The sequence below is a fragment of the Tyto alba genome, unplaced genomic scaffold (genome assembly GCF_018691265.1).
Source record: "Tyto alba isolate M040663 unplaced genomic scaffold, T.alba_DEE_v4.0 Super-Scaffold_22, whole genome shotgun sequence".
Lineage (NCBI taxonomy): Eukaryota > Metazoa > Chordata > Aves > Strigiformes > Tytonidae > Tyto > Tyto alba.
The window spans coordinates 33865913-33891861 of record NW_024881296.1 but is presented as its reverse complement, the minus strand read 5'-3'; the positions used below and the strand labels follow the sequence as shown (position 1 = coordinate 33891861).

Genomic DNA, 25949 nt, shown 5'->3' with positions numbered 1-25949 from the left:
TTCCCTGACCGGGAATCGAACCCGGGCCGCGGCGGTGAGAGCGCCGAATCCTAACCACTAGACCACCAGGGATCTACAAGAGTAGCTCTCACCTCCTTCCTCAAGAGCGAGGCCACACGACCGCGCCGCCGCGCCACACCCCCCCACCCCCGGCTTCTCTTCGTTCCGCCCCTACCTCCCGGGCAGTACCAAGTCTCGGGGGCAGCCATGTGCAGGGAGGGACGTTCCATTCCACGCCACGGAAAGGGGGGGGGGGTGTGGGAGGAGAGGGGGGCGCCTCGGGCGAGGCCGGTGAGGGGCTGTCGCCGTGGGCGGGATGGCGGTGGGAGGCCGGGCGGGACGGAGCCCCGAGCCCGGCCGCCATCCCGGCGGCGCAGGAGCGGCTGCAGGTGGGCGCGACGGGCGAGAGCTGCGCGGCCGGGGCAGGGGGCGGGTCAGCGGGGCGGGTCTCCCTCCGCCCGCCGGCGCCCTCCCGGCCCCTCGGGCGGCGGCGGGGCGGCGTTCCGTCACTTCGGGCGGCCTGTTCGCGGCCGTTCCCCGCAGGATGGCCTCTGCCCGGGGTGTTGCTGTAACGGCTCCGGGCTGGGCCTCGGCGGCGCTTTTCCTCCGCTCCCGCTTAGTTGCTCTTCGGGGGACGGACGGACCGCGGCTTCTCCGGTGCGCGGTCTGCCGGGGGGGGCCGGTCTGAAGGCGCGCCGCCGGTGGGAGCGAGCCCGCGGCTGCACCGGGGGAAGCCGGGTGGGCGGTTTGCTTGCCTGGTGCTGCCGGGGCCGCCTCACGCGATAGACAGCCGTCTCGGGCTTTGCTGCTCTTGGTGAGGTTTCTATGGGAGGAGTGAAAACTCTGCCATCGGTGCAGATGACATCTGCATTAAGTGCTTTGTCCCCTGGCACGTTGATTTCATGAACAGAGTAGATCTGCATGCTGTTCTAGCAAAAGTAATTTTCCCTGTTTAAGCATAATATGAGGGTTTGCTCTACGCACGCAAATTTCTCCAGTTCTCAGTCCCTCTGCCTCTGAAATGCATTATATGAGAAACCTTTTCCGTGTTAAGATAGATAAGCTTCAGGCTTCATGCTTGTGGACTCCACAAATACGCCTTAGCTTACTTTTAAAAGCTTTAGAGTCTGAAAGCAACTTTAAGGGCACCTCTTTCCTCAGGGATGTACTCGGGAGGTTTGGGTGTTTGGTTTCCATCTTACAAGAATTCGGTTTCTCCCTCTTCGCCCAATGGTTCATTTCATCCCAAACCCTTCACGGTAGCGGGCTTGAACAATTGCGACGGAGCTTTCTTTTGTCTAATGTGAGCAATTTATGTGCAACGATGTAGCTAACTTACAAAACGTGAGGTTACAATCAGGCCCTATTAGATACAGTCAGATATCTTACATACTGCATGAACTGTGCTTTGCATGCATATAGTCACAGAGGCTTCTTTGGTAAGACCAGGGCATTTTAGTCCTTGAGGAGACAAAGCTGTGGAGCGCTGGAGGCAGGGCACGGCTCAGAGTGAGGCACCACCAGGGCCCGAGGCCACTGCAGAGAGCGGGACGTGGTTAGGTGAGAGGGGGCAGCTGCCCCCAGCAGATGATCTGTGCCCCTTGTTGAAACGCAAGGCAAAGTGGGACCCGGGTTCCTGTAACTTCGAGCCAAGTGAAAGTCGGCCAGTGCAAATAGCGTGATGGTTTTGGCCCCAGAACCTGCAAGGGACGCCAACGACCTATTAAGGTGCTTCTGTACCGCAGAAACTGAGCTAGATTTAATGGAGTTTGTTTGCTTCACTAGCTCCCCCGGTCTCACGGTTAAAAGCATAGCCTTCCCCACCCTGGGTGCTTCTCAGGTGGGTTTTGGAGGGGTACTGATTTCTGTGCTTCTCTGGCTGTGATGCTAGCAGCGGTTGAGACAGCTAGCTTAAAACTAGGGTTGGTCCACATGGGCTATATTTTGCAGTGTTGAAGACGTGTTACAGAAGGGTCGTTGCCACTGTTTGTTCTTAGAGTGCTTCGGTTGTCTGACACCTTGGAGGAAGGCAGGAGTGAGCCCCCCGATTCTGAAGCTGCCTGAGTGATAGAGACAAAATATTCCCCCCGACCGCTTCAGAAAAGTAGCTGTCCCCATGAAAGATGGGATCTCATGGCTGATGGCAGGGCCCGCAAACATGGCTTGTCCCTGTCTTAGGAAACTGTTAGATGTAGAAACAAATAATTCTTGCTCTGTTATTAGAGAATCGTTTGGGTTGGAAGGGGCCTTTAAAGGTCACCTAGTGCAACCCCGCTGCAGTGAGCAGGGATGTCTTCGACTAGATCAGATTCCTCAGAGCCCCATCCAACCTGGCCTTCAACACTTCCAGGGACGGAGCATCTACCCCTCTCTGGGTAACCTGTTCCAGTGTTTCACCACCCACACCATAAAAAATGTCTTCCTTATATCTAGTCTAAATCTACCCTCTTTTAGTTTAAAACCGTTACCCTTTGTCCTATCACTATGCTTGATGTACTTCAAGTTACTTTCAAGATGCATAATGTGTCGTACCAAATTTCTATTGACCAGTGAAAGGGTCGTTGATTACAGCTGTAAGAGTATTGAAAACTCTAATGTATGTACTAGAGGAGTTTCACTGAAATAAGAAATCTTTCCCTGGATGGGAACACAGGTTGTGGGGGGCAGGGGGCTGACCACTAGACCACCTGGGAAGTAGCACTGCGAGTCATATGCTGTCTAGTTATTTTTAGAAATAGCTTTCTTTTCTGCACAAGTCATGGGCACTGACAAAAGGTTGTGCCTTTTCTCTGTCTTCCTCTATCTGATAGAGAGACGCATCAGTGAAACTGTCAGCGATTCAGCCTCCTGCCAGCGCAGAAGCAGCCGGCGCCTGTGCCTGCATCCCTGCAATGCTAGTTGGAGAAGAATGATCTTCCTGAAAGCGCCAGGGAAGGAATGTCAGAGGCCGATGTTTCTTTTCACTTCACACAACGGAACGGCAGAGTGTCAGTAAAACCAAGTGAGTAATATTCAGTGTTAGAGGTACTGTACCACAGCTTTCTGAATTTCGCATGCAAAGCTGAATTTTGGCACCTGAAAAATCAGAGCCATTACTTTGAATGCAGGCTATAAATCAGCATGCAATTAACTTGTCTGTTCCATATTAATATGTTACATATTATTATTACTTTAATTTGCCATGTTAATTGTTGTGTGACAGTAGGCTTGTTATGTAAAAATTAGTAAGAATAACAACAAAGTAATGTGCTAATTTAATGAAAGTATATTTTTGGGGTATATTTCTCCTACATATATGCATATATATATATATATATATATATATATATATATATGTACAAATTGTCTTTAGTGCCTGAAGTACATGCTTCAGCAGTAGTGAAAATCCTTGATTTGCACAGAAGATGTAAATTATTTTTATAACTGTGTAATGTATGCATTTATCACTCCTCTCTTTCCTCAACTGTGTATTTGATCTGGAAAGTCTTGGCTTCAGCTTTTCCTCTTTAGGCTAGCCTGGCTTAAAATGTACATCATCCCAGTTTCAGGGAGGTGGAGAAGAGGGGGAAGGAAAAGATGATGCACAGTCTTTTGCTGTTTTGTGCTTAATTTCCACATCTGGTCAGAATGGTTACTTAACTGTTAGATTATAATGCTTTTCTGGGGGAAAAAATACTATTGCGGTTTAGATTTCTTATATCTATTTTGCCCATAATAGTGTTTTTGTGGAAATAATCTAAGAAAAATCTCAAAAGGTGTTGTCCAAATGTTACAGCCGTTCTGATACTCATCTTCCAAGCTGTACAGTGACTCTATATTCTTGTAGTTTAATTTAAATAGAGCCAGGGGGCAGTATATGAGAATGTGCAGTGTCATGTCTTAATACTGTGTGGACTAGTCATTTACTATTTACAGAAAATATTTTAAAGATCCTGAAGAAAAATGGGGGAGTAAATCACCAGCAATAGTTTTATAAATACTTTTACAGGTTATTGTACTGTTTTCCGTGATCTTCTGTTCTTCCACGACACAGTATTTGATCCAGGAAAACTGTGTCAGTGTTTTTTCTCTCAGCCTGTGTTAAAATACACGTGATTCTGGGGTTCAGGATAAGGTATGGCGGTGGGGTGTTTCATCCAGTGTCCTCTGAGCTCAACAAAATACCTTAGTTGAAGCAAATATGACTTTTTAAATCATCTCATGTATCTCAACAGATTCCTTTTCTTTTACAGTCTTTCTTCTGCAGAACATTTTGGAAGCAACTTCTGGTTTGCTCTACTAGATAATAGAAATGGGTGCTCAGAATCAGTTATGAGGGGAGAACTTCTTATAAAAGTTTTAAGCTCTGGTCTCTTTCATTTTTGTGAAACTTGTAGAAATTTTCAGTACCTCTGTCAAATTGAGTTATATCTAGACAATCAATTCAAAGTTACAGGGTTAGTTGGGGACACTCAGAAAATTCATCATTACATAAACTGAAGAAACCAGGCTAAAAATAGCAATGTATTGTTACAGAAGTCAACCCCAGTGCATGGTAGGATCAAGCAGAGCCTCAGTTATGCATAAAAGTCTGAAACGTATAAAAGTATGAAACCTATTTCATGACTACTTCATGGTAAATAATTGTAAGAGTAATTGGAAACCCCAGGATGATTGCTAGTGGAAAAATAAAAGATTGGTGTCACCTTCATTTTCATACCTTTTCAAAACTGGACTGTTATGGTATTCAAACTCATCAGCGTAATTCTTTATGTCAGGTTATCTTTCTTAAATAACCAAACCGTAACCGAACAGTTGCAGATGTTAAAAAAGAAATTACATGAACCACACATGAGCAATACAATATTTTCTTCTGATATTATTGTTAGCTGATTTGAGTGCAGGCCATAAACATACTGTACCTGTGACAGTTTTTTCCTCTGTAATGTATGCAGCTCTACAAATACACACCAAAGTGTGCATTGTGGGAGATTAAACCCCGTTCAAACATTGTATTTACATACCTCAAGTCTATTCTGTCTTCCATGTGTTACTATCCATGTTTGTGTGAGAAATCTTCTTCTAGGGTAAAAACTTACAATTTGGAAGTGACTAGAAAAGCAAACTAGTATTTTTATTTCCATCAGAATAGTGCAATCAGTGGTAAAGCAAATTTGCCCAATCCTGAAATGAATGAGTGACATGAATTTAAGATTTTCTCAAGTATTCTAAGCATTGATATCACAAAGACAATGAATCAACTTATGTTAGATCATTTGTATTCAATCAATTGCTATGGGACATAACGCCACAGGAAAGAGCAAACCATTGAGAGAATCTTCTATCCTCTATGCCACAGAGAGACCAAACCAGAATTTTATTTCGAAGGTGATGTGTGTGTGTATCATGTTCAGCATTTTAATAGATAGTTAGGCATCACCTCTTACTTCCAGACTCAGTAAAATAAAATGGTATATTAGATCCCACTCATACAGTTTCTCCCAGTGACACAAATTCTGTGGGTTGAGCTCCAGGCAATAACCCACAGCGCTGTAACCAGAACTTGTATGACGCTTTCGTTCCAGTCCTAGCCTGCTTGTTTCTGCTGCTGTGACAGAAGTTTGAGTGATTTCTGCCCCGTGCCAGTAGGCTAGAATATGTATTTTAAGTGCTTGGGGCAATGTAAATACTGTAGAAATGCATAATTTCTTTGTCTGCTATATGGAATCTATGCATTGTCTTCATAGAACTTTCTATGCAATACAGTAGAGGTACTTGGAATGATGATGGACAGCGAACTGGTACATAAGGACAGAGACAACTTTTCCTGGAGCTAAAATAAGGTGTCAGTCACTGTCATTGTTGTGCAGGTTCAGCTAAGAGATAAGTAGGTTTTCCACCACTTTGATGGATAGGGTGCGTATCTTCTACTGCAATTTGGTAAGTGTGAAAGAAGTCAAGTAAGTGGTGCTATTTTGGGTCTACAGTTTTCTTCCTCTTTTTTCCCAATTTTGTTACCTAAGCACTGCCGGAGGAGCAACTGAGAGCAGGGCCCCGTTCTTCTGTGCTGTTAGAGAACCCGTGTGCCAGTGAGGTCTTTGAGATTTTAACCAATGTAGATTTGGGTTTGCCCAAATTTTGCCTGGGTAATAAAAAAGATACCAGGTGTAGTAACTGCAGTATGCTATCAAAATGTATCCTCTAAGCAGGAAACTTGTTTTAAAGAAAATCTGTATCTTGTAAAATAAGTGGGTTTGGAGGAAATAAAAAAAAACAAAACAAAACAAAACAACCAACCAACCAATAAAACAGATATAAACTTCAATTTTAGCTGGAAGTACAGCAGGGAGTTTAGTGGAGGAATCCAGACAGTTGTCCCAGTACTGACACTGAGTGGTAGAAAGTATCTGCTGCGGGTAAAGTGATGGTAGTGGTGGGAGAGGCTCCGTGTCCCTGTCAGATTCGGTCCTGAAATCAACACGTATGATTTTGAAGTGGATCTTTCTGTTAGGTTAAAAAATAGGCTGTTGACAGATTCCTCTCAAAATTAAAACTTGTTGGATTTGTAACATTGTAACTACTAAGAAAAATGATTCTTATCTTGAGATACCCGTTCACCACTTGCTTTTTTATTTTTGCACGTTCTTTTAGGATCTGTATATGTACGTATACACTTTGTGTTTTCATTTCTGCAGGTATCTGCCCATCTTCAAGCTTTTGAACTGCAGAATTGGGGGTTTAATGGTGTTAGAATACAGTAGGCCTTTTCATAAGCTTTCCAGCCTTTCGGAGCTGGTCACTGACTGAAGGAGGGAATAGGAAGCTAGGTCTTGTTGAGGTTAGCCACGCACGTCTAGAAGGGTTACCTGGAGTAACCTCTGATGAGGGAATGGAGTTTCTGGTACTTGGAGTGGGTTTTGTGTTTGGGGGGTTGGGTGAGGCAGCCCGTGTGCGGGCAGCGTGCGAAGAGCAGACTGAGTTTGCAGGGTTTTCAGTTTCCCGTGGATGTGGAGGCTTCGGTTAACCTCAATTTCCAAAACCGGCTGTTCTGTTTTAGTACGTCCTTGGGGAGAACTGGAGTCTCCGGACGAAGAGCCCGCAGCTCGGGCTTTACGGAGACCTCCGCCAGGCTCGGCTCTTTTTTGGCCCCAAAGACCGAGCCCTTTCCTCCAGGCCAGGGCTCGGCTTTCCCCGCCCCGTGCTCCGGGCCGGGCCGGGCCGGGGGGCGGGATCGCCGGGCCGGGCCGGGGCGGGTTTGGCGGGGGGGGAGCGGCGGGGCTGGCGCAGCTCCGGCCCAGCGCTGCAGCCGGAGCCGCCGGGCAGCGAGCGGGGCCGCCATGCCGCCCGCCCCCCGCCCTAAAGGTGCGCCGAGTGGGAGTGGGAGTGGGAGTGTGTGTGTGTGTGGGGGGGGGGGGGCGCCGTGTTTTCCTGTGGGCGCGCCGGCTCGGGGCCACGGCCTGGTTGCGGGGCGGGGGGCGGCGGGCGGCGGGGCCGGTCCGGGAGCTGAGCCGCGGCGGGGGAGCCGCGTCCCCCGCTCGCTGGTGCGGGGAGCCGGCGTGGGGCGGCCCCGCGCTCCCGGGGCGTGCGGGGCCGGGGGGCGGCTGCGGCGAGCGGCCCGGCCGGCCCTGCCTGCCGTGCTGGTCTGCGAGCCCCCGGCGGCCGCCGCCGCAGCCGAGCGGGTTGCTTTGTTGGCGTCCACGGCTTCATTGATTTCCTCCCTCCCCAGATCTTGGATGATTTACTGGAATGTTCCGGGCTCCCTCTATAATAATTTGTAGACTCGGGTTGTCATGGTTAAGAAGTGCTGCCAGGTGCCGAAAGTGTGTTAGTAACTGATTTTTGTTTCTTTAATCTGTGCAACGGACTTCCCTCTCCGTCCCTCATCGTGCGCTGCTCCAGTTGGTTTTTGGCTGGAGGGGCTTACCTCCGCGTTGGTGATGGGCGTGCAATATTATGGTGCCAAAGGATGTAGGAACTGTTTGCCCTCTAGGCAACGAAATGAGATGATGAACAAACACTTAGACTCAATAACAGGCTTTTACCCTGTGTTTACTTTACGCGCCGCGGTTGTTGTTCTCCCATTAAGTAGTCATACGTTTCTTGTATTAATGCATAATGATGGACTTTGAAGATGGTTAGGTGCCCATTAATCGATTATGGTTTGCCTCAAATGCTGTGACCCAGGCTAAGGGCCTGTGTTTGGACGATAGTTAAAATGCCCATTGATGAACTCCCAGCATTTTGTATCAGCAAGTGTTTACATAGTGCGGAAATAACATTTTGCTAATATTGTTCTTCTGGATGTGTATGTATATACACGCAGACTTAAGAAAATCAGTGGAGAAGGTAGTAAAAAATGCCAGGAAAAGTGTGTGTTTGTATATACATTCTGAATGAAAATTACTTTTATCAGGACTATAGGTCTTTAAATGTAAGTCACGGTTAAAAATATGTAAGTCCTAGCACATTTTAGGTTGCTTTCTCTTTCATCCTTTTACCTGGAAAATGTCCATAAATACACACAAAGTATATTAAAGATCTAAACAGGCAAGTCATGTTGGTCCTGTTAAGAGTTGTATTGAAGCTGGTGGGACTGCTTGTAAACAAAACGCTGTCTGATGACTTCTCCCACCACCACTTTTTTTTTTAATAATCCAAATCTTGCGCTTAGAAGGAAAATCTGTGCTTCAGTTAAATTCAGTACATTGCCTTCTTGTTGTGTATTATGTTGTGAAAAAGAAACACTTCTAGAAAACCTGGTTTGTCTGTCAGTTGTGAGGCACAGTCTCTGAGTCTCGCTCCTCGCCTTTGCCCGGTATCCTGTTCTCACTGCACCAGTGGCCACACTCCCATTTGGATTCGTCAAGTTTACTGTCGAAATGGTAAGTGATTCCCTTTGGAGTTGAAGTGTCTTGGAATTGATTGGCACTGTCCTTGTCTTGTTGTATAGGAATACAGCTTTGTTGCTCTGCGCATCCAGGATTTTGAAAGAGAAGAGTGAAATTGGCTTGGGTTTGGCTGTAGTAAATATTTGGCTAGCTTACGGTCCTGACTTCAGTGGACTGCTTGCAAATCCCTTACAGTGTTAGGGAATAAGTCCGTCTATTCAAATAGAGGTGAATTCATTGGAGAGTGATTTGTGTTGGAGAATAAAATTTCTTCAGAGAGTTTATTAACAAAATCGTGAGAATCCTATGGATGAGTACTGCAGCTGGTGGCTTCCTTGCAGTCACCCGTCTGGGTGAGTGTTTCAAAGGTTGGAAATAGTGTGAGCCTCTACAGCATGATCTGAAACAAGAAATTGCTGCTTCAGGCAGCTGGAGATGTTCACAAATGATAATTATGATGGAAGTGCAGGACAAAGGGACTTGATTTTCCTTGCTTTCCAGTAGGCATTGAAGGAAAGCTGGAACATAACCAGTGTCAAGAAGAATCCCTGTCTGGCACCTGGCTTGTGCCCTCTGTGTCTCAGCAGGTGCCCAACGCAGCAGCAGGCAGTTGTGGTCCTCAGCTCTTCTGGTGGGGAGGAATCTAGTGTCATCACCCAAGAAGCACCAGATGGACAAATCTCTTCCTCCTCGTGGTCAAGAGGACAAAGTCTCAGGCCTTGCAGGCTCAGCCCTTGTTGTAGTGAGGTGTACACTTGCTGGTGTAGTTACTGATGGTAGGGATGGCCACCTGCCACAAAGTTGGTGGTTTCTCACTCCCCACTGCGAGGGAGCTGGGCCTCAGGACCTGTGCCCTCGTGGAGGAAAATGCAGGAGTCACTGTTGCTGCTGCGAGTTTGTCCTGGGGACTAAGACTGCTTTCCCCAAAAGAGGAAACATAATGCTACAGTTGAGTAATGAAGTCAGCATTAAGAGCATTCACTTGGGTGGCCTCCTTTGACGAGGAAGAAAAGCAGGGTAGGATAAACAAGTTTAGAGATTTTTATTTATATGTATTTTTAAAAATCTGACTGATTTCCTTACTCCCGCGTCTTTTTTCCCTAGCCGGATTCATGAAACAGTGAGGCAGTGATAAAATTCACAGCAAGCTAGAGGGATTATATTCCCCGCCCCCCCAACCATAATGCCTCAGATTGGTACATTAAACACACATGGGAGTATTCTTCTCCCCTCCCCCCCTCCCCCTTTTGTTTTTGTAAACCCTTCTGACTGTAGGCGCAAAGCTGTACCTCTTTGCTCTTGATCAAAACGTCAGGCAGGCGTGAGCAGCTGTGGCACTGCTGGAAGGTGCTAGGAACTGGTCGTTCAGTTTTGGGGTGGGCAGCGCGCTGCAGTGGGGCAGGAGCTGTGGCTGCTTATCTGCCGTCTCTCCTCTGCTTGCCTGCAAGGGCAGAGTGCAGGCAGGCTTGGTGGGTCTGTCGATGCTTCCCGATGAGTTGCAATGCAGAAGGTAGTAGTAAGTGCCAAGAAGGGTGAGTTACTCCAGGAGCAGTGCTTTGCTCTTGCACCTCTGCTGCTCCCAGTCTCTGACCAAGCTTGGAGAAATAGTACCAGTATTTCACCTTGGTACTGGATAGCACCCTAGTGACGTGCCTGTCCTTATTTGAGACTTAGTGACTTGTCACGGAACCACAGTTTATCCTTTAGAAAGGCTTCTGGCTTAGACTTGGAGCTCTCAGTGGGATAGAGTACTCACGATAATAAGTCTTTCTGATAGTTATTTATCTTGTTTTTAAGATGCGAGCTGTGCTTTCAGTTACATGCCTTAAATTCCGTGTGTTGTGTGGTCCTATGGCCGTGAAGCCATTCCCTGCTCTCAGTTGTTCTGTCCTCTGTAGTACTCCTACATTGTAATCAAGCATTAGCCTTCCTCTTTGATGTGCTACAAGTAGATCCCACTGAGGTGCTGCTTTTTTTTTTTTTTTTTTTTTTTTTTCTCCTTTTGTTGCCTTTGTTATGGCTGCTATGTGTGTTTTACAGAGGTTTTTTTCAACACCCTTTTTGAAATGCAGGCTCTGTGACTACCCATTATAGTTAAGTAATGGCAATATCAACCTGGTTTTACAGGAAAGATTTGCATTTACCTTTTGGTTACAGTGTCAAATTAGGATTGTTTACGTTTCATTCCATGTTCACTTAGCAGGACTTAAAAGCCTTTTATTAATAGCTACCAGTTTTTAGGAAGGAAATTTTCTTAACGGTAGCCTCACCCGTTAGTGACTGATTTTAGGATCTTTCCTTAGTGTTTCCATAGACATCTGAGAGACATTTCCCCAAAATCTAAGCTTACCTGGACAGGCAGAGAGCTGTCCCAGTACACCAGGTAGAGGAAATCACAGCTTTGTTTTACAGAAGTTCACAGGGAGAGCTAGTGCTTCCTTGAACTCAGCCTTATCTTAAGGAAAGGTAATTTATTCCCTGACTCATTTTTCAAGTGAATGTAACCTTTTCTAACAGTGCTCTCTCTATCTGCCACTACTCCTGCCTGGTTTTTTTCTGCTTTCTGTCCTACATGCCATCTGTCTTATTTTCTGGTTTGTTTTCTTTTTTAAATACTCTGAGCTAATGCAGTAGATAGAAGAGAAGTATGAATATTTATGAACCATCACTGCCACCTTCCTTTTGAAGGAGAGAGGTGTGGATGGCTTCCTGCCAGGTCAGGTGATGCTGTGATTGCAGAAACTAATTGGGATCTGCCTAGGTTGCTGCTTGGAGGGGATGCTACAAGGATCCTCAGTGGCTCAGCAGTGCTTGCATGCTGTCTCCAGTAGTCGCTTTGCACAAATAATGTAGTAGGTAGCGCCAGGCTATTGCGGTAGTTAACTGTCTAGTGGTCAAGTAATGCCCACTCTGGTGACAAGGGTTTTATTTTACCATCAACTTAAGAATAGCATCCCTATAATGCTTTTAAAGTAGCTGTACTGATGCCAAAGACTGGGGCACTTTTGATAAAACTGGGTATAATCCTGTGTGCAGGTTTTGGTAGCTGTAACAAGCTCGGCAAAGATTTGTAGGCCAGAGAGTGGCTTGACTTTTTCCTTCATAGTTCCTCACAAAGGTTCAGATAATTCAGAGAAGGGTATAATAAAGTAATTTTACAAATTAAGATTATTTGTATGATATTTAGAATATATATTAAAAATAAATTCTTCATTTGTAGTATATAAAAAATGTTTGACTTTTCATGCTCCTTTTTTCTTCCATCCTGGTTGCTGATTAAACCTTTTGCAGTGAAGCTGCCGAAGACTGATGGCTAAAGGTAGCAGCTGTGATAACCCATGAGATAAAATCCAATCAGTTCCATCTGTCCCAGCTCCAAAAGTTTCTGAAATGCAGGTGTTGTCTGGTAGATGTGTGGAGTGAGTGGTGAGATCCTGGTGACAATGAGTGGAGAACCAAGGAGATAAAACTTTGACTTTGTTACGGAACAGTGTGCTGAAATGTGGTCAGGCATGTGGTGAAAGATTGACTTTGCCTGCTGTAAGCCAGTCACTTGCGCAGATATGGCGCAGATGACTAACAGCTATGCAACAGCTGATGGACATGAAAACCCCTTGCCACCCAGATGTGCAGGGATCAGTTAGCAAGCAGTCTGAGCAGTCATCAGAGCAATTAGGAGATGAATTGAGAACCACAAAGGAATGAGAGGGGTGGCTTTCTGCCAGTGCAGTGAGTTGTTCTCCAGCCCTTGCGCTTGGGTATCAGCTGAAGAAATTTAATTTGATTTACAAGTAATTTTTTTTTTTTTTTTTTTTTTTTTTTTTGTGTATGATGCTGAGCTGTATTGATTAGGTGTGCCTTGCTGTTAGGGGTGAGTAGATGGTGGAAGACGGCTGGCATCATCAAATCACTACAGAGGCTAGGCAGGAGCTTGTGGTGACATCTTTATTTGTGTCCTGCTACAGTCATGCTTGCAGGATGGAAAGTAAAATGTCCTGTGTTGGGCTAGTGCTGATGTGGCTGCTCATTGGGGCACGTTTGTTTCCTTATATACAGGAACTCTGGATTCCTTAAAATCGAGCCCTGCTGCTAACTGATCACTCGGTGGATGAATTTTTAAGTGGGTTATTTGTTTTGAAAATTGGATTTCCCTTTGTAATGCATAATTTCTGTTAGTATAAGTAATACATTGGTTGTCATGAAGAGAGATTAAGGAGCTGAAGATTAGTTTTCTTTTCTCCTGCTCTGTTGACACTGTGCACTTGACCCTATTGTGTGAGTAGTAAGTTTCAGTGTTTTGTCAACTAGTTGTGTCCTTTCCTGAGCCCTGCACTGGTAGTTCCCAGTTGCAGGCTGAGCCTGGCAGGTAACAGGCAGGTTTTACAGGAAGGGGGATAGAGACTGGTCTTGAGACCAAAATGGTACTGCAAATACAAGAAATCCAGAATATTCTACAGGGAAGGTGGGAAGAGTAAATAACGTGAACCCCAGGAAACAACCAGGCCTTGTGCAGTGTTGGAGAGTTGTCCTGGGCTCCACGAATAGCGAGCTGTGGAAAGACCACTGCACCCCGGAGAGCGATTCCTAGCCCTTCTGCTCAAGGTTCAGTGCTTTTTGGATTAAGCTTGTGAGAAGAGCAAGGGAACCCTCCTGTGTTTTCCTCCTGGGAAGGAGATGCAGGCCCAGACCCGGCAGAGCAGGGACACGCTGCTCCTTGTAGAACGGGGCCCCGCTCTGCTCGGAACGAGCCAGGGTTGTGGAGCCAGTCTGTGCAAATGCCAGCAGAATGCCGAGGAGGTTTGCAAGAGGAAAGCTGGCAGAGCTGAAGGGGCCACCTGTAGCACTAAACCTGATTTTAAGGTGCTTCTGAAGAAACGTGTATTTGTAGTTGGGAACTGTAATGAGTTCGTTTTGTCTCTTGGAGCAGTATAGGATTTGGGGTGCAAGGACTTCAAGTTATAAAATGTATTTCTTGGGTAAAATTTTTGTCATCCCTCAGTAAATGGTAACAGGCCTTTAAAAGCCTCATGTCTGGCTGTGTTTTTTGGTTGTTTGTTTGTTTTGTTTTTAGTATCTAGAAATTTTGTAAACAATCATCATTCCATGGATGTCACTGAAATCAGGACTTCATCTTCAGTACTGAGTAGTTTCCAACTCTTAACTACCTTGCAGTCAGCCTTATATTGCATTTAAAATGAAGTTTTACCTGGTACTGTGTTTTGTAACTTTTGTTTAAATTTTGATCTCTTCATCTCAAGTACGATTTGTTGTGAATTCTGTGATGAAAAGAGTTGTGGATGATTATTTTGTCACTGAAAGGCTCTAGGATGACAGCATGCTGTGTTACAAGTTGGAATTTACTTTAACTGGCCTTGAAACATAGCTTTCTTCCTGCTTATCTTTTTTTTTTTTTTTTTTTTTTTTTCTTCACTGATTCCAGCAAGCAGATAGCTCAGAAAAGCAGTTTTGATCTCTGGAAGCTACTGCTGGGTATTACCTGTTTATTTTGTTAGCCCAGCCATGTGTCTGAGATTGGAAGTGTGCATTTTAATTGTAGGTCTTGTAGTAGTTATTGATAAGAACATGAATCTAGCTCTGTTGTAATATACACTTCCGACAGGTAATGCATCAGTCCTTTTTAACTACAAATCGCTGATGCACCCATATGGGGGATAGGTATAAGATGCTTTCCCTAATTTTTTAGGCAAAGCATCCTTTTTTCCTTTTTTTCCCTGCCCCCCCCCCCCTCCTTTTTTTTTTTAAGGTGTAGGCCTCTACCCAGTTTGGACAGATTTTCAGAGCAACTGTGAAAAAGTCTGAATTGCTCTTTGCCAAATTTTAACATCAAAACTGGAAGCACTATAGCCCCTCAAAAAAAAGAGGCTTTAACATGGACCAAAAAAACTCCCCCAAACATTTTAATACATTAACTGTTTTGGCTGGCTTCAACTTGAGGAAGGGCAGGCAATTACTTTGATGTAGCTGTAAACAAGTGAAGACAAGGTTTTGTTTGAAATGTGACACTCACCATTGCCAGCTATGTCAGGCATAACTTGGGGTGAATGGAAAGTTAGCAGCTTTCATCTTTGGGCCCCAATTCTGCAAGTGTGTGCTTAGGTATGACAGGCATGACTCATGTCAGTGAGTAGTCCTTCTGAATGCCCTTGGAACATGAGTAGAGAGCTCAGCGATGTTCTGGTGCCTGGTGATGTGGCTTCCATGAAAATGCAGCACTGGAGGAATTGAAGCAATTTTTAAAATTAGGTCAATTTTTGTGAAGGTGTTTTTTTTTCCCCCCCAGCAAAAAGAAACACCTAACTTCAGAAAGGCATCAATATAAGATGTTTTAATTTTAGTTTCAAAGTCATCCTGTTTTGTTCAACAAGAACACCTTGGTTCAGTTATAATGTTTAAAATACTTGAGTAATCTGAAAGTAAAATATATACTGCTATTGTTTTACCAGAAATTTTCTACACTTCTGTTTTTTATGCAACAGTACTCAAACTTAATTCAAGTGTATTTTTAACTTTCTGTTGTTTTTTTCTAACTGAGCCCTGAAGCATCTCACTGACTGAACACATCCGGAGTTGAGCAAATAAAGTCCAGATTAGATATGCTGAAAGAAGGGTAACATATAGCTGTTTTGTATGAACCATTCTGTTGTTCTGTCTTTTCTGCATACATAGAAATAGGTTGCTAACTTTATTTACCTGAATAATTTTAAGCAGACACTTAGCTGTGCACCAATAGTTAGAACACAGAGAAGTAGGGAAAACTTACCTGTTTCTGGAAAGAAGCAAGCAGCTATTCAGAGAGACTCTCTAATTAGGTCGCTAAATGTAATTGTGCTATGGTACATATCAAGGGGAATTCAGTTTGAGGAAAATTTTTGCTTTGTGTATTGTGCAAGGTGACTCTCAGTACAAGGCCAGAAACTGTGTGTAGTGTTGTACAGGAATCTGGAGATGGAGGAAGGAAAAATGGTAACATAATAAAGGTTTTAAGGCTGTTTCAGAAGAGCAAGAGAACTAAATCATTCTCAGCTACACAATGCCTGAAGGAAATTTGTAAGGAGGAAGGAAATAATTAGAAACATTGCTGCTTTTAAAACGGGCTTCAGACTATGCAGTGGGTAGAGGGTATGATTTACTGTTGATTGTTGTAATTTTAATGCACCTAATGCTGCCAACATCTGAGCACCTGTGAAGCTGCGTGTGCTGGTGTAATACAAGGTCACATTCGACAGACTGTAATGCAGTAAATGTTGCAGGCTAAGGAATTGAAAAATAAACAGCTAAGGTTTCTAGTGTTAATTTTGTACATTACAAATATACAGGATTTTCTGTTACAACTCAACTGTTCAATATGTTGCTTAATGTACAGTGTATGCAGTGTGACACAGTTCAGGTTGCTATGGAAACCTGGCATTTTGGTTCAGTTAAGGGTGTTTCTGACAGGAAAACATTTGCATTGCATTACTGTGAGACTCCTTTCTACCCCCACTACTCAGCTCCTTTGCTCATCAGTTGGGAGGGGGGTGACAGAGAAAAAGCCATGGCCTGGAATTTGCATGTGTCAGGGTTGATCGAAAAAAGGGATGTTGAGCTGAAACTTTAAAAAAATTATAATTTTACCTTCAAGTAGCTCTTGAGTTGCTTTTTGAAGTGAGGAAGTATTTAAATGTTAATCTTTCACACGGTACTGTTAGTGAGCTGTTAATTTGTGGGTCTTTTTCTAAAAACTTGAAAATGATGGGTACTTTCTGTAGAAAAGTTTCCAGAAATTTTCACAGCATAATTATGAGTGGTGCTGGAAATGTCCTTGACCTAAAAACTAGTGACCAGTTCTAATACTTCCTGTTAAATTGATGGGTTTATTCACATTAACTCTTTCTTATTGCCTGGCCTTCTTCTGTAAAGCATTGAGAACATGGTAACCAAGTTTCATTGAGTATAGTGGGAATGTTTACAAATAAGCTTTATGCTTAAGCATTCTGAGACCTCAACTTAATTGTAAGTAGAAGGTGATTTACAGTATGGGTATTTGTGCCAAGCATCAAGCTGCATCTTTGTGGTTTAAGTGACTCTTCAAACACCTGTCTCTGCTCTACCTCTGCTTTATTTACCATTGGTATAACTGCCTTTATTGGGTTGGTGAGGAAAGCTGAGAAGCAAGGGACGGTTTGCTGTGTAGCTGAGAACATGCGTTTGCCTACTGTAGTCTGTTTTTCATCTCATGAACACCAGTTGTAGGTCTCAGCAGCGCTCAAAGTGGGTGGATTCCCGAGGCCACCAAGTGAAGTTGCTGCTCAAGGAGCCCCGCCGATGGTTATCTGCCCAAGCTTTCTGCTGCAGGTCTGCCTTCTGGGGCAGAAGGGTGGGTGTGCTTGCAGGTCAGCTGTGTGCTGCAGAGTCCACTGGAAGTGGGTGTGAGCTAGCTTGGCAGAATATAAACTCAACTGCAGATACCGAGCCGCTTCTGCTGGCTCTGCTGCAGGGGATTTGTGTGGTAATTTTGGGCGGAGGAGTGGTAGCAAACAGGTGAAGTAGGTGAAAGGGAGGAAGGTGAGCGGCAGTAGAACTTCAGACTGTCAGCTGCTTGCTGCATGGATGCATTTTGACAGCCTGAGAGAGGTGAGTGAAAATGCAGTTTCTTTGGCTTGGTACTTTGGCTGGCCAAGGTCCCCTTGATCACCAAAGGACCTCTGCTGTGCATCCGTCTGCAGTGGTGCTGCACTTTTGCCAGTGCCAATCCTGCTCGAACCCTGTGTAAGCGAATTCATAGAAGCAGCTGTGAGGTATGGCTGGGCCTGGATTATGTGGCACTGTGGGTCCAGTGGCCCTTAACAGCATTCATGTCTACCTATGGGACACAGGACAGTTCTACTTGCTCACCTGTCGTGGAGGTGGCACCAGGCAGTCAGCTGATTTTATTTGATACCTGACTTGCTCTTGTAACACGTTGCTGTGTAAGAGTGGTGAGGATAGAGTGACTTTCCGTTCACTGCTTCTCTCCTTTGGTTTGGTTAAGAGAGGGGAACCTAAGGAGGACTTGGTCATGTCCCTTAAAAACCTGATAGAGAACCTGTAACTCATTGGCTCTGGGACTGATGTGGTTATGTGTCTGCATATGTTTTGACCTTGTTGAAGCAGATGTGCAGGCTTGCTTTGGAATGTTTCTAAACAGATCATGAAACTAGCAATTGTTACAAGCAAGGAACATGACTGGTGTCAACTGCCAAATCAGCAAGGTAATACTAAGGGGATTGTCTAAATGCTAGTTGATGTGTTGATGGTTCATCAATTTTTATTTTTTAGAAAACTGCAATTACTGGGTGTTTTAGCCGAACACTGCTAAGCACATATATAAAATTCCTTTGTGTGTATGTCTGTATGCTCCTGGGAGAGGTAAGAGAACAGTGACTTCTGTCTTACACTCTTCGGATATGGCAACAGCATCCTCCTCTTATTCTGTGGCAGCGGAACTAGGATGGTGTACATCAGTTTAGGATCTGGCTCAGAAATGCAACATAAACTGTGATAGAAATGCCTTAGTATGTGGCATAAGCACAGACTTGATTTCATTCAGCGGGTGTCCCGGGAGAGAAAGTCACAAAGGGTGAGCCATTTGCCTTGCAGTTGAAAGATTTGTGGTTTTGTCATATTTCTGCAGAATGAACACAAGGTCCTTCTGGATCTCAGTCTCTCACCTGTAAAATGAAAGTAGTGTTCTTGACAAAGAATGTTTGAAAGGCTTAGCTTTTTAAATAACAGTAGCTAAAATTTACTGGAACCGGCACCGTGAAAATTCTTGCGTGTTTGTTGTTTACATGTATGAGGTTTTCTGTATTTCAGTGGCTACAGAATTCATTCTGTTTATCCAAATGCTAATGTTTTTCTGCTGCCTTGTGCCTTTTGTTACAGTATTTGATAGGCAGAGACCAGTGTTTTCTGTCAACATTCCATTAAGATGTTGGATTTGGTGTTTAAACTCTGCGTTTACCTGTGCAATGTCAGTATGAAAGGCTGCAGGGTTCAGAAGGCTTGGGCTTGACACTTAATTGAACCAGCGTGGGTTGAAACAAGGGATACAATAAAATTAAGGTGTTAATTTTTTTAAAACTTCTGCAGCAATGTTCTTGTTGACTTAAAAATTAAATTCTTCCCAAGTGGCCTGATTTCAAACAACACTGCACTTTTACATTTGGTATAACAGAATACTCTACCTGTTAATAGTTTATACTGTATTTTGTAACCAGTTTCTGTCTAGCAACTGCAGCTGAGTTACACAGTAAAACACATTGCTCCTTACGGAAAATGCATCTGGTGATATTCAGCTGCCAGTGAGGGAAGTTTAAATCTGGATGTTTTTCCTCTCTTGACAACTCTCATGGGTGATGTGGAATTTCTGGTAGCTCTTTTGCTTCCCCTTAATTCTGTGTGAAACGTGACAGCCTGAATTAGTGAGTAAAAGTCTCCTCCCAGGCAAGGTAGGAGTAATTCATCTGGGGAGTCTATTGGAGCTGAATCAAGTTTTGTTATTGTTCTGTTTCTGAATCAGAAATGCTCGTTACATTGATTCTCATTTATTTTATTTGAACTTTGTTCATGTGGACAGGCTGTTAAGTTGAAGGTGTTCTCAGCTTAGCCTGTTCTTATTGCATTATTAGAGAATGAAAATGCTTGGACTATTAGCTTACCACACCTCTGTGGTGGGGATAATAACCCCCTAAACATTGCACCCATCTCCTCAAGAGCAAGGGTGGTTATTTCCTTTGCCTGTCTTATATCCAGATCTTGCCTTCACCGTCCTTGAGAGTCCACAGGGTGCAGAAGGCACATCAAATCTCTTTTACTCTCTCCATTTGGAGCTAGAGAAATCGTGATACTGTTGTGTTTAATCTGAACGAGAAGTTCAGAAATTGCTTCTGCATATGAATTTATTTTCAGTCTCTTAATTTTTGCATTTTAATTATTTGGGGATTTTAAGAGTGCACCCTTGTTACAAGAAACATGACAGGTTTAATACTTCAAAGGTCAGTGGAGTTGTGTGCATAAATAAGGGTTATTCACCTAAATAAGGGTTGAATCATCAGCCTCAACTTCACTGAGGTACAGAAGCTTTCCTAGGTTAGTTTAGCACCCCTTGGCTGTGTATAATGGACTGAAACTTCTTTACAGAGCTTATTAATGTTTTAGAAATAACGTTGCACTTTCCACGGCAATTATAATGTAACTATATCATTGTATTAAAATAGTTCCATATTCATTTTAGAATAAACATTTTTTTTGTCCATTCTAATGAATCTAACTTAATGTAATTAGTCTGTGCTGTGTTTTATTGGCTTGCGCTAGTACTTTCCTGAAAGATTCCTATCTTTTAGCTAGGTCATTCTGCCTGAAGGAAATACTAAAAAAGTTGTAGCTTACTCTCCTCTTTGCTGGCTGTGAATTTCTGTTACCTTTCATCTTGAGATGCTGTAGTGTTTATTCTGAAACTTTTATCTTTACTATTACACTGAATGAAATACACTATCAGAATATAAAAGCAGTAAAACTCAACTTGGTCCATCCAGCCAGGAGGCATTTACAAAATACTGCAAAGTTTAGTATTTCTCATAAGGTGCTTTCACCTTCCTGTTTTTAAAAATGGAGTATCTGTTGAATTGAATGCTAGAGTTTATATTGGTACTTTGGCTTGTGAAGCTTAATCATGTGCATTTATATAACCCAGTAGCAAATTACAGCATGCCTTTTCTTCCATGTTCACCTGTTTCTGTTGCCTTATGCTTAAAGGTATTGTGTGTGACCCTATGCTGCAACCTTGTTGGTGTGTGTTTGTATCTATTTGCATCTGCAGTGATCTGGAAACTGATTTGGGCTTACCAGAGGCGCAGATAACAACCCCCAATGGTTCAATTTCAGATCTAATACACTGAAAATGCTTTCCCTCTATCTGTGATTTGTTCTACCATTTCTTATTCTTCCAGCTTGATAGACATTTTTAATATTGCTCTTGAAGTACTACATACATGTCTTTCATTTTTTTTTGGTCTTACTGTTGACTCAGTGTAATCCTTGTTATCTCTCATTCTGCATTTTTTTAGGGGTCAGAATTGGCACGTACCTAAAAGACTTCTTACAGGAATTCTAAACAGAATCATTAGTAATGCTTCATGTCCAAGTATGACCAGTGGCAACATTTACATGTTCATATTACAGCAGGTGATAGTAAGGAAACGTGCAGTGGTATGAGCAGATGTGTGCGACATTTGTCTGTAGTCTCAGGGGCAGAGGTAAAATAGAGAAGCAAAAATAAAAAGCTAATGTTGTGTGTGATACTGCACCAGAGAGCAGGTGGGAGCTACGTGGTGTGTCTGGGCAGCATCCTGTTTCCTCAGCACAGTGGGGTCTCCCTGTTACATCCTTGGTGTGACCGTGTCTACTTGCCTGTCTCACTGGGAGTCTTTTGCCTTAATCTGCTCCATCTTCCTAACTGTAGAAAATTTGTGCATAGGCCTCTCCCCTTTCCTGCTTGTTTTCACAGTATGATTGCTGCCACTATTGCTTGCATTGTGAGGCCCATGCTGAGATACAGGATACTACCCTTCACTTGGTTTCCATAAAGTCAATTCATTGCTTTTTTACATATATCCTGAAGGACCTGAGAGTTCCACTTAAACCTAGATCCTCAGAGGAGTTAGGCTTTTTATTTCCTTTTGTGGATCTGAGCTTTAATTTCTGTGCATATGCCCACAGCTCCAAATAAAGGTGAGGCTGTGCTATCAATCTCCAAAGCTTGTCAATTGAAATTTTACACAGAAAGTAATTACTAGCTCCCTGTCAAAGTGGTCTCCCTTGTTCTCATTGCTGCTAGTTATTGAGGCTGGTTACATTAAAGCTAGTAGGAGGATACTTGCACAAGTTGTTCTGCTCTCATTTGGGTGTCTGGATGTACTTCATGCAGTTCAGTTCGCTATTTGCAAAGTAGGGAATCGCAGCATTTTTCTACCTCATTGAAAGGCTGAGATACACTGACTATACAGGGTCATGAAAATATACCTAGAAAATGTCATGATCTTGAACTTTTTTTTTTTTCCTCTGTATGTCTTTCTAGGATTTGCAGGGGGCACAGAGGGGCAGAGGCAAGCTGTCAAGTCATTTGAATGTTCTAAAAATACTCAGATACTTCAGTGGCTTCTGCATTGCTAGTACTGTTGGACATGCTCTTGTTCATGCGCGCAGTTTTGGAAAGTTAAGCTCACAATTGGATGATTGGTGCTGTAGAGCCAGCAAATGTGCTTACACCTGAGCACAGCAAGCAACTGCAAGTAGCAAAGTATATTATTTTTTGTGCCTGAGAAGGGAAGGAAAAGAGGAAGAGTAATTGTGAAATATTGATAAATTTATCAAAGTCTTTAGAGAATTTAGGATGCTCTATTCACATATTTATTTATTTTTAACCTTCCACCCAATTACAGTTTCCTTCAGCTTTGTTTATCCTCACACTTAGAGCATCTTCCTCTTCTGCTGCTTTGAATGTACCATGACAGGAGTCTGCTGTCCTGCAGTGCCAGGTGGCAGAGCGGGCAGCAGGAGCTGGAAGCAGCATTTCTGGAGGTCTTGGGAGGATGGTGACAGATGCAGTGGTGTGGGTACCCACAATCAGGAGTTAAGTCTGTTTTTTTTTATTTTGTTTTTTGTTTGTTTGTTTGTTTGTTTTTAAAACAAACAACCAAACAACTTTTTTTTTTGTTACTTTGCTGGAGCATTCCCACCCTCATTACAAATTCCCAGTAGCATCCCCAAAACTCCCTGGCAGCAAGCCTAAACAGATAAAGCAAGTATGCAAACATATGCTAATACAAATGAAAAAAAAAAAAAAAAACACAATAGGAATAACAGCAAAAAGTACAGTATATTGTTATATATTTTGTTCTTTCCAGGTGCTGACATAAGCTGAATTTGGAGAGTACCAAAATCTTAACAGGATCCTTACTTAAATACATTATTTGTCCATCAGAAATATCTTTCCTCTTGAAATTACCTAATAAAAACATTGCTGTAGACATGTAACACAAGCTTTTCACTATTTCCATTTCAGTGTAGAAATGGTTAAACCAAGCTTGAAATTTCTGTAAAATCAGTTTTGTCATTATTTGAGTTTGAACTGTACTCATGATATATGAGTAAGATATCTGTCTCCCAGCATACAAATATCCCCCAAATACGTACATTTTTAATAGTCTGCCAGATTCAGTCTTTGTCTGTACCAGAAAGGAGCTACCAGGAAACCAAGATTCATTTTAATCATATATCCTTAATAACATTTTGAGCAGTTGACATTAATAAAGAATACCTTGGATTTCTTTCTTGGGAGATATCAAAGGACAGGTGGGGGGAAGTGTGGAGTAGGCTTGCTTTTTTTGATGTAACTTTAAAACGTCAGTGACAATCTATAAAGTAAATGTGGCTTTTGTACTGTTACAGCTGAAAGAACTAAAAATTGAAAAGGACCTTTCAGAAATGCTAGTTTTCAGTAGCAATTACTGCAGGTTATGCTGTGATCCTCCTAGCTGTCAGGCTTTTTTTTTTTTTTTTTTCCTTAAAGTCAACTAGTACATGAAAAATTCTCAGTAACAGAAGTAAACTCAGAGATTATGAAGTCAGTACTCCTAATCAATTTGCTTTTCCTAGTACTATGTTTTCAAAGTATAATTTTCAGACTTAAATATGCCTTCCTAGAACACCACCTTTGTTTATTCTGAGAAGGTGAGCTAAATAGGTTTTAAATCAACAGTGGGAACTGTTGTTAAATTATTTTATTGTGAAAATTTTTATTAATTGGTGACTGAATATGAGATACCTGTGTATTTTTAGTAGCAAAATTAAAAAAAAAAAAATCACCTGAATGCCTTTGTTACTTCTGGTCTATGGATAACATTCCAGTTTTCTGAGTACCCATCTGTTCTGGATGTATTTTTTTTTTCCTTTAAGTTCTTGATTTTATCCCCCCTCACGGTGTGAAAAGACTTGGAGTTGCATTGAGTTAGATGGAGGAAGAACAAGCTCCACACCCGTGTTGTCGTTGCTAGCTTTGTTTAGCACTGACGAAAGCAAACAGCAAACCTTATCCCTGGTGAGCGGAGCAGTGCCACTCCAGTTTGGTGCTGCACCTCCTGCAGCACCTCTGGTCAGGTCTGGGGTTAAGCCCTCCCTGCCCTCCTCGCACCCCTCTTTGCTGAAGCAGGGGCTGGCTGCTCCGGCACTGGGCCAGGCAGCGTTTGCTCCTCCTGGCACTTCATTCATCTGCCAGCACCGTGCTGGAGCAGGGCTGGTATTCCCCTGGAAGGGGTCGGTAAATCAAGGGAGAGGAAGAGGATGGAATGGAGGGAGCGTGTTGGCGACTCTTGTGCGGAGTGAGGCCAGATCTCACTTCCCTCCATTCGCACCAGCTGATCATGTTTCAGTGAGGTGAGAGCAGCTCTCCCCATTTCCCTCTTCTCATTCCCATGGGTCCCACTGTCCCCACGGTCATGGGTTTATTGTTATTTCAGTGCTCCATGGTTATTTGATAGTTCATTGTGTCAATGTGAGACTCAGCTCTGGCCTGTTAGTGTCCTTGAGCACACACTGCAGAGTGTAGTGAGGGCAAAGGGGAATGAGTAGTTCCTCTTTCTTTGAACTCTCTGTAGTTCTCTTTGTAGTTTGCTATAGAGATTGTAGTTGTATGCTTTGAAAGATTTATTGTAACTATAAATGCAGTGCTAAACAAAGCCACCATTTTTGATCCTCTGAAGATATAAGGACTTGCCCCAACAGGGAAGATAAGGATGTGTCAAAATTCTCAAGAATTATGCTGTATCATCATACAGACTGAACATCTGAGCAGGACAATTTGTTTTGATGCTATTATGCTCCTATCATGTAAGTTTCTGTGTCTGGCTGAAGACTGCGACATGCATTAACTTGCAGAGATAAAATACTATTCTATTTATAAAAAGCCAAAGATGCCATAGATATGCCATTTAAAGAGTGTCCATTACTGTAAGACTCTACCTGATGCATAAAGATCAGAGATACTAGATTCTTTTTGATGTACTGGAGATATTCAGAATTAATGAGCAAGAAAAAGTGCATTTTGAAGCAATGGACTTTAATTGCTGTGGACTGATGCTCCATAAATGAGGAGAGAAAATTATGGCGAGTATTTCTGATAGAATCTAGCATGATATGTTCTTGAACTTTTCAACTAGATTAGTCTATTTTTGCTACATTATCTCTTTTGTTGACATCTGGCAGTTTATAGCTGTTGTGGTTTAACCCCAGCTGTCAACTAAGCACCATGCAGCTGCTCTCTCACTCCTTCCCTCCCCCCACTGGTAACTTGGGGAGGAGACTCGTTTTTGAAAAAAAAAAAAAAAAAAAAAAAAAAAAGTGAAACTCCTGGGTTGAGATAAGAACTGTTTAATAATTGAAATAAAATATTGCAATAATAATAATTGTAATGAAAATGAAGATAACAGAGAGAAATAAAAGCCAAGACAGACAAGTGATGCACAGTGCAATTGCTCACCACCTGCTGACTGACGCCCAAGCAGCGAACTGCCCCTCCTGGACAACTCCCACCCAGTTTATATACTGAACATGATGTTCTATGGTATGGGATATCCCTTTGGCTAGTTCAGGTGAGCTGTCTTGGCTATGCTGCCTCCCAGCTTCTCGTGCACTTCCTCGCTGGCAGAGCGCGGGAAACTGAAAAGTCCTTAACTTGGGATAAACACTGTTCAGCAACAACTAAAACATCAGTGTTATCAACATTATTCTCATGCTAAATCCAAAACACGGTACTGTGCCAGCTACTATGAAGAAAATTAACTGTCTCCCAGCCCAGATCAGGACAATACCTTATGATCTTTTAATGCAGGGGAAAATAATGGGAACTGATTAGGTCCCAGAGGAATTTTTCTTCTTTTGCTAGGAATCATAATTTATGTTGCTTCCATTTCTTTGTTATACAGCCCATTAGACTAAAATGCTTAGTAGTAACTTCTGGTTACTACTTTAATCTGGAATACTGAT

At 43.1% G+C, this 25949-nt stretch overlaps 1 protein-coding gene and 1 non-coding gene across 7 annotated transcripts in view; one reads left to right on the top strand and one right to left on the bottom strand.

The window, feature by feature from the left end:
* TRNAE-CUC lies at positions 1-72 on the bottom strand. The gene has a single exon. It is a non-coding gene; the product is annotated as a tRNA-Glu (tRNA).
* A 208-nt stretch (positions 73-280) lies between these two features.
* Positions 281-25949, top strand: part of NCOA7 (nuclear receptor coactivator 7) — a 98217-nt gene continuing 72548 nt past the window's right edge. For 3 of the 6 annotated variants that reach the window (XM_042795623.1, XM_042795624.1, XM_042795621.1), the window contains exons 1-2: positions 281-389; positions 2811-3001. The gene's annotated coding sequence lies outside the window, so the exon portion shown is untranslated. Of the gene's footprint in view, positions 390-541; positions 658-2810; positions 3002-7233; positions 7342-17131; positions 17502-25949 lie in introns of those variants that run through there. The other 3 variants (XM_032998107.2, XM_032998109.2, XM_032998108.2) reach the window with 3 other exon arrangements.